Below are 8,285 nucleotides of genomic sequence, written 5' to 3'. Positions count from 1 at the left end.
CCATCTAAACGTCACCATACATTAATGGTTAAGTGGCTTTAAATCATGGCTTGTCTGCTTTTAAAACCTTTTGCTATCTGTTTTTGAGTCACATTACTTCCACTAAATTATAATAAATGTCCTAATGCTGAGAAAATTAAAAATATGTCACTGATACTTCATATCTATGCTCAGTTATTATAGCGGATGCTCTTGCTATTTATATGAGGATGGCTGAAAGGGGGGAAAATATGAGTCACTGTATACATATCATGCTGCTAATGTAGTCACTGTCTCCAGAGCCTGTCACCACATGCAGCTCTGCCGCTTTCCTCCTCCAGCTGTCCAGAGCTCTCCTGTAACTGATTGCTCAGTTCCCTAGTGAGTTGGCTGCTTGAGCCGTCCAGGATCCCAGGGTTATACACTTCAGTGCTGGACCACTTCAGGTTGCATTTCAGTATGCACTGGAGGCAGACCTGCTTTGCATATCCAGGGGCGTGAAAAAGACACTGTTTGATGCATGAGTGAGGCAGAATCAAGGCCATTCATAGATTTAATACTCTCCTGAATGTGCCTGATGCTGTTTGATGAAAGAATAGTCTGCTTCTAAAAATAAAATCAATCCATATATTAAGATACACAAATGAGTGCTTTAAATATTTAAACTAATTATTTAATTCTGAAAATAAATTTTCCCTGAAATTTTGTTGAAAAAATAATTGCAGGGTATAATATACATACTACATATAGGGCAGCAATTCAATGCCCTTTGTGTTGGTGGTTTTAAGGGATTACTTGCGGTGTGGTCAATCCTTTGATCCCCACAGATGAGAAGAGAGGTCTTGTGACAGTGAGCATTGTGGGAGGCTGGAAGGTGATTGCTTCCCCCAGCTGACTTAACACTGTGATTTTTGAATTCTGAGAAGCAAATGCCAGAAAAGCAATTCATTTGCCTCACTGCACTAGACACTTGCTCATCCTGTTGCTTGCAGGACTGCACATGGTAGAGGTCACGTGTTATGCGTTTCCCCACACACTCTGAGCTCAAGTGAGGTCAGGAGCAGCTGGACAAAGCAACATCAGAGAGCGTGGCAAGCCAGGCAGTACCTGTGCCTCTGGTGGCAGTTGGTATTTGTCTGATGTGTTTGAGCTGAAAAGGCATTAAAGCAGCAATGCTGCCGAGATTGGATCCACTTGGAATTCTTTACATGAGTGTCAGGAAATATTTTAATTCAACTGCTGGCTCTGAGGGCTGTGTTTTGCCTGTGTTATAAAAAGATTCATATTGAGTCCCTTATAATGTAGCAATTTTTTTTTTGTGGGTTCCTTAGCACTAATATTCTGCGAGTCGATCAGAGTTCATCAGTTGTTTTCTTTCTGGTACTTTCATTGCCCATGGCTAAGTGGAAGGTGTGGAGATGAATTTGAACTCTAATGAAAATTATCTGTGCTGTTTGGTTTCACGTTGGGATTTTCATCCTGGAGGTCAGTGGTAATGACATGTCAGCCTCTTCCTGACAGTTTGCATACAGCACAGTTTACTCAGAGCTCAGCAAAGCCAGCTGCAGATGAGCGGTTATTGACCTGTCAAGTGGGGACAACCCTGGTGACAGCTGATGCATTTGCGATCACCTCCATAAGAATGCAAGCTGCTTCTTCCTCCTCTCCTGTTCCTAATAATAGCATATATTTTTTTATCAAATTTACAAGTGTGTTTATAGGAATCATCAGCCTTTCAGAAGTTTGAAATCCTTAGAAAGAGAAATAAAATGCAATTGCCTTAGAACTCTGAGAAACATTAAATAGCTGATGGGATGTGCTGGCTATGTTGGTGTCCCTGTCACTGCAATTCTCCTAGGAAGACTGTGGAAAATATAATAAAAATAGATTGGCATGATATAAGCTGGGAATTTATATTCATGGACTTTGTAGATAATCATGTATGTTCATAAGTTCATTTTTCACATTTTTAATAACAAAAAATCAGAAAATCAAGTTTTTTAATTTTTGCCTCAGATCACCAAGAAAATTCATATAAAACCATCCAAAGATGAATGAAATTTTTTCTTTTTGGTGTACTTTTTTTCCACCTCAGCCCAGATCTCCCAGAAATACATGTTTAAAGAGATAAGTCATTTAAAAATGGATTTCTAATGAAAGAAATTATTTTTAAAATCTCTGTGATTGTGGAAAGATAGTATGTATAAGAAATTTTAATGGTTACATTGTTTTAGAACAAATTCAACATCTTATTATTCACAATGAAAAATTATCTTTTATAATAGTTTAATAATATACCTTTTCATTTGTGCAAGTACATTTTTGAAATTCTGTGATCAATTTCTAAAAGAAATATTTCATATTCATGCATGTATTTATTTTTGTTAATCTATTCATTTACCATGCTATTTAATAGCTGCCTACAGATCCTGACATATCCCACATCTGACAGAGGACTAAGCCCCAAAATACGTAAAGAATTCAAGAAACCAAAATCAAAAAACAGATAATCTGATTTAAATATGGGGTACAGGTCTAAACAGAGAATACTTAACAAAAGACTTTCAAATGACAAAGGAGCATTTAAGGAGATGTTCAACATCCTTACCCATCATGAAAAACTAAATCAAAATAACTTTGAGATTCCATCTTACACCTGTCAGAATGGCTAAGATCAAAAACACTAATGACAGCATATGCTGGAGAGGATGTGGAACAAGAACGTTTCTTCACTGCTCCTTGGATTGCAAACTTGTACAGGCATTTTGCAAATCAATATGGAGGTTTCTCAGAAAGATGGGAATTAATCTAACCCAAGACCAAGCTATACCACTCTAAGGCATGTACCCAAAGGATCTCCTTCAACTTCTAAATCTCTTCTGCTGTTTTGGATTCTGTCTCTCCATCTCTTACCAAAAATCTCATCCCTTTCATCTCTTGCCTGTTCTCCTCTCTATTCCTCCACACTTATGCCTTTGACTCAATGTTCCCCAGACCCTCAAAACCCCTTTCCCAAACTCTCAACATCCTCCTCTCCCATCCATCTCACAATCTTGTCCTCTTGACCATCTAAGTTACCTCTTTGGAACCAAAGCCATATTTTTTCAACTTTCCTATAACAACCCCCAAAACCTGTTACATATTATTTCTGTCACCAATTGACAAAAGCCGTTTAAATTATATTTTCCTCAACCCAACCAGAACCTTCTTTTAGATACAAGTTGCTCATCAATTAACCTTATATAGCCAACCTAAACTTTCCTGGCTCCTCTCAAGAATTCTTAGACTCCAAACAAGTGTTCCTGTCTATCAACAGCTTAAGTTGTCCCTTCTATTGCCTATTCCTAAGAATGGTATCTCTCTCCCTTTCACTGGTATCTTTACCCTTAGCCCTAGTCTTGGGACTTTTCTTCCCAACTTACCAGTACCGTGAACCTAAAACCTTCAGATATACATCAAATAGAAAACTTTTTCTAAACTCCTTAAGTTTAGCTCAGTCCCTAGTATATCTGTACCCCAAATTTCAAATCAACTACACACTGTTCCAGCAAATCTTTTACCAGCCCCAAGTGATTCCCTTGAATCTCCTTCTTGTTCAGTCTCACACACTACACTTCCCTAGCCTCAGATGGTCCCACAGAACCTGGGCATTGACATAGAATGAAATAGTCTGAACTTCTAGGCCTTGGTCAACAACCAGCTTCCTCGTGTCCCCTTAAAATGGTACCTGAATGTCAACTGGAAGCTGCCAGAAAGAACAACATCCATTTTCCCAAAACCCAGGCACCCAAAAGTAAAATAAAAGATGAGAATGAATGGATCCTAGCACATTTGAGCATGCAATTCTGGAAGGCCTTGCCTTACTCCACAATTCTCTCTTCCTTGCTGAAAACCTTTAGACTGCATTCCTGAAACTAGCCCCCAAGTTCTGTTCCTTATTTGGCCAATCCCTCCTCCTAATACTGACTACAAATATCCAGCTATCAAAGGATTGAACTCAAGCAATCAAAAGTCCCCTTTGCTCACCTAATTAACATGCTCAAAATTAAATGCCTCATCCTAACATGGAGTTTCTCCTTGGATCTTTATAAACTGCCATTTTCCTATGTGCATAGTCTGTCTTCTCTCTTTTTATAAGTAGTCCTGTCTGACAGAAAATGTAGCTTGCTTAGTTTGACCACATAATTTTGGGAATAGTCTTTATTCTTACTCATTGTGGTTAACATAGGGAGCAGGGAGCAGAAAGGACTTGAGGGAGGGGGATAGTATTATCAAATATATTTAAATTTAAAAATTGTTTTAAAAAGTAAAAAGTAAGGCTGTGCCAAGCAACTAACTCATCCAAACAAATAAATTCTTAGATGTACATTTTTAAAAAACACATAGAGAAACATAACATTGAGCTCAGAAGAACATCCATTTGTTGAAATGCTTGACTTTTGTGCACAAGAACCTGAGTTTTATTCCCGGAATCTAAGGTAATGAAACAGTCAGGTATAGTGACACTGGGTTTTATTTCCAGCCCTGAAGAGGCAGGTGGATCTCTGAAGCTCTCTGACCAGCCTAGTCTAATCAGAATTTCACACCAGCATGAAACCCTTTTCAAAACAGTCGGTTAATTCACTGATTTGAAATAAGCCTCATTGCACTATTGGAAAGTAGTAATAATGAGCACAATATATGATTGTTGGGTTTGATACCTTCAGTGCAAAGCCCTGTGGAATTGCTATGTATTATTAAATAGATTGCTTTCAGTTTTCTCTTCTATTTTTGTTTCTTTTCTTTATAGAAAAAAAAAACTATGAAAACTTACTGTCTCTTACCAGATTTAATACTATATTTACATTTGAATTACATCTTAACCTTAGCTGCTCAAGACTCAGAGTTGTGGGGCTACCAATTATATTGCTAGTAGGTTATATAATCTCCCAATTACAACCAAAAAATAAATGCCAGGTGTTTGAATCTGGAGTCATTAGAATGTACAGAAAGGGCTTCAGCTGACCTTAGACTGTCTTGCCCAAATATAACATACAACTCACAAGATGAAAGAGCCAAAAATTAGGACATGGATCCAACTGCCTATACCCCCAAAAATCAGGATGGAGACAGTGGAAGGAGAAAGATATGTCTTCAATGTGCAGTTGACACTTGTCATCTCCTTTCTGTGACTCTTTGAATTATATTACATGGAGTTGTTTTCTCTTCTTTTTTTCATAGTTTCATTTTGACCAATAATATAATATGTTACAAATCCATATAGTATTACAATATTAAAATGTACAACTTCTATCCAAAAGTGGGCAGTTTAAATTGTATTAATTACTTGAATTTTTTCTTAAAAAGGAAAAATGAAATAGAAGACAGAAAACACAGTATGTTCATGTTTGAAAAAAAGAAATAATTTGAACCTACACGCCAACATTTTATATTCAACTACAGATTCTTACTCATGATTTTATTTTATATTTAGAATCAATATTTGTTTAACTTTCTTTTTTAGCATGTTTCAATTTTGCTAAACATTTAATAATGCTGCTTAGCTAAATAATTTCCCACAATAGATGACAGCATCTTTGCTGAATATGTAGTATATTCAAATAAAGTCTGAAGCCGGATAATCTGTCTGGACTGAATCATCCTGACCTCAGCCTGAGCCAATCCCTCTGTTTGAACCTTCCTACAAAATCATACAGAGACTTCCAACAACTGTGGCTACGTACACTTGTATCTTTACTATTGCACATTTGCTGCATAATTTTGTGATCATATTAATATGTTTCTTATTTTATTGTAGCAGCTGTATTTATAAACTTTTATGTATATGTGTGTTGTAGGATGCTGCTTGTTTGCTTGTTCACTTCCTGGCTGCCCAGACTCCAGAAATAACCACAGAGAAAGCATATTATTTGCAGTACTATTTAGCCAAAGGCTTAAGCATATTTCTGGTTAAGTCTTACATCTAAAGTAGCCCATCTCCATTAAACTGTGTATTGCCATGTGGCTGTGACTTACTGGGTAAAGTTCTGGAGTCTGTCTCCAGCAGGGCTACATGGCTTCTCTCTCTCCTCCTGCTTTTTCCCAGCATTCAGTTTAGTTTTCCTTGCCTAGCTCTACTCTTTTGCCCAATCAGATGCCCAGGATAGTTCCTTTATTAACCAATGGCATTCACAGCATACAGAGAGGAATCCCACATTATGTGTGAGTGTGTGATGTATGTGTTTGGTATCCATACACTTTTGTGTACAGGCAAACACACTTGTGCATGCACAGAGGCCATAGGAAAACATTCGAGGTAATGCTCTATATCTCCTTGCCATATATCTTTTGAGTCTGGCTATATCACTGCATCTGGATCTTGACTGGTGGGAACAAAGCCCCAGTGACCCTTCCATTTCTGTCCCACAGCACTGGAGTTGCAGGTTTACACATCCTTCCTTGTACTTTTACATAGGTTCTGGATATCTGAAATCAGTTCATTGTGCTTGCCGAAGCAAGTGTTCTTACCACTAACTAATTTCCCCACATTACTTATTTTCAACAAAAATAGATCGCAGATTACGCTTTTGTTATTCTTTCAATTCTATATATTTATCTTCACTTTGATAGATGGTTCATCTCTATCTTCATATAATTAATTGTCCAAAAATTTTATGACTTATTTCTGGATTTTTATCCTCATCTTCCACTGCTAATCATCCTTTCCCATCAGCTGCCATGACTGTGATCTGAACATTGTAAAGACATAACCTGAAAATTCAGGGTTACCCTACAGATGATTTGCTCTTTATTCCATTGTAAGATTTTTGTCAGTGTTTATTCTATCATTTTTAATATCAATCAGATCATAAAATATTTTGTTGAGAATATTCAAAAGGCCCCCTTTATTATTCAAAGAATCCAGTTAACTTTGATTTATAACTTCTACATTCAGAAGTGTTTTTGAGAACTCTATGGAGTTCTCTCTCTCAGTTTTCTGATTCCTCCTGGAATCAAACTCAAGTCTTCAGACTCAGGTGGTGAGTACTTTTAATACTGAGCCATCTCACTAGCTCCCCAGTGTCTGTTTAGTAGAGAAGTTTATTATAATATCTTATATAGATTACAGTTCTGTAGTGCTATTCACGGCTGTTTATTCCTCATTAAAGCACACCTCACATCCTAGGGATCAGGAATTCATTTGTATATTTTTTGTTTCACTTCATTTTGTAAAGAGATAATGGATCTTTTCAGTTTTTATCACTGTTCTCTTACCAGTGGATGCTTAACAATGATGTTATTTATAGTTTAATGTCAGACATATAGCTACGTAAAAGAGGAAAAAGGACATTTATCATAGCATAGTACATGTAAAATAATTTTATGATTAAGTGTTTTGGAGTAAAAGACTTTAATGAAGAGCATATCAAAGCAATAATATTTCTTCAAATACCCATATCTATACAAGGCAATGAAACTTGAGTGAGTGAGAGTGTATATGTGTGTGTGTGTTCATAAAGGTTGAGATTTCAGCCAATATCTGTGTTGTTTTGACTCTGTGACACTGCATTACCTTGTGATGGAATATGTGATACAGTTACATAACTCATGGCTGATCAAGGAGTGAATGTAGAGAGAAAGTGGTGTTACAAAAATCTAGTAACTCTTTGAGCACATATTCCCAGTGAGAGAACTGTTCCAATCATATCCCATATCCTAAAGGTTCCTACACCCTGATAGTGCCACTTGAGAGCAATATGGACATTATAGACTCACAGGATATTACATACATTTAAAGAAAGAAATATTTACCCTTTTGAGGCTTCAGTCCTTGAACTGTCCAGTTGCTTTTATATCTATTACAAGCAAAGGTAAAACATTATAGTATTAGGGGTTAGTGGAGGGGAGATCTATGATGTGACAGGCAGGAAGGTTAGTAAGCAAGCTTGCTTGCTCAGCAGCACATATACTAAATTTAGAACAATTCAGAGAACCTTAACATGATACCTGTGAATATGGTACTCAAATTCATGAAGATTTTCACATTTTAAAATAATATCACTGAATAATAACACCTTCCTTTGATACCTATTGGACAATAAATGATAAAAGAACATTAATGGGGGTCAATGGTATCATTATACAATCACCTCCAAAAGATCCTGGATCTCAACCCTGTTGCCTTGCAGCCAGACATGCAATACATGAACTGCTGAAAAATGTTGAAGGTCCTTACTCTAATAATCTACCCATGGATCCAGAGCAAAATGTACTCAGTACATCGCCATGTTGTTATGTATCTTAGAAAAGGACTCTGGGATATCATC

At 36.8% G+C, this 8,285-nt stretch overlaps 1 non-coding gene across 1 annotated transcript; it reads left to right on the top strand.

The window, feature by feature from the left end:
- Positions 1 to 7,904: 7,904 nt before the first annotated feature.
- On the top strand, positions 7,905 to 8,008 carry LOC121455312. Its single transcript, XR_005975473.1, has one exon. It is a non-coding gene; the product is annotated as a U6 spliceosomal RNA (small nuclear RNA).
- Positions 8,009 to 8,285: the final 277 nt, after the last annotated feature.

Source organism: Microtus oregoni, unplaced genomic scaffold (assembly GCF_018167655.1).
Source record: "Microtus oregoni isolate MIOR12 unplaced genomic scaffold, Mior012 000000F_ref0000247, whole genome shotgun sequence".
NCBI classification, from domain to species: domain Eukaryota; kingdom Metazoa; phylum Chordata; class Mammalia; order Rodentia; family Cricetidae; genus Microtus; species Microtus oregoni.
Note: the sequence above shows the minus strand (reverse complement) of the source record. Positions and strands in the feature narration are given on the sequence as shown.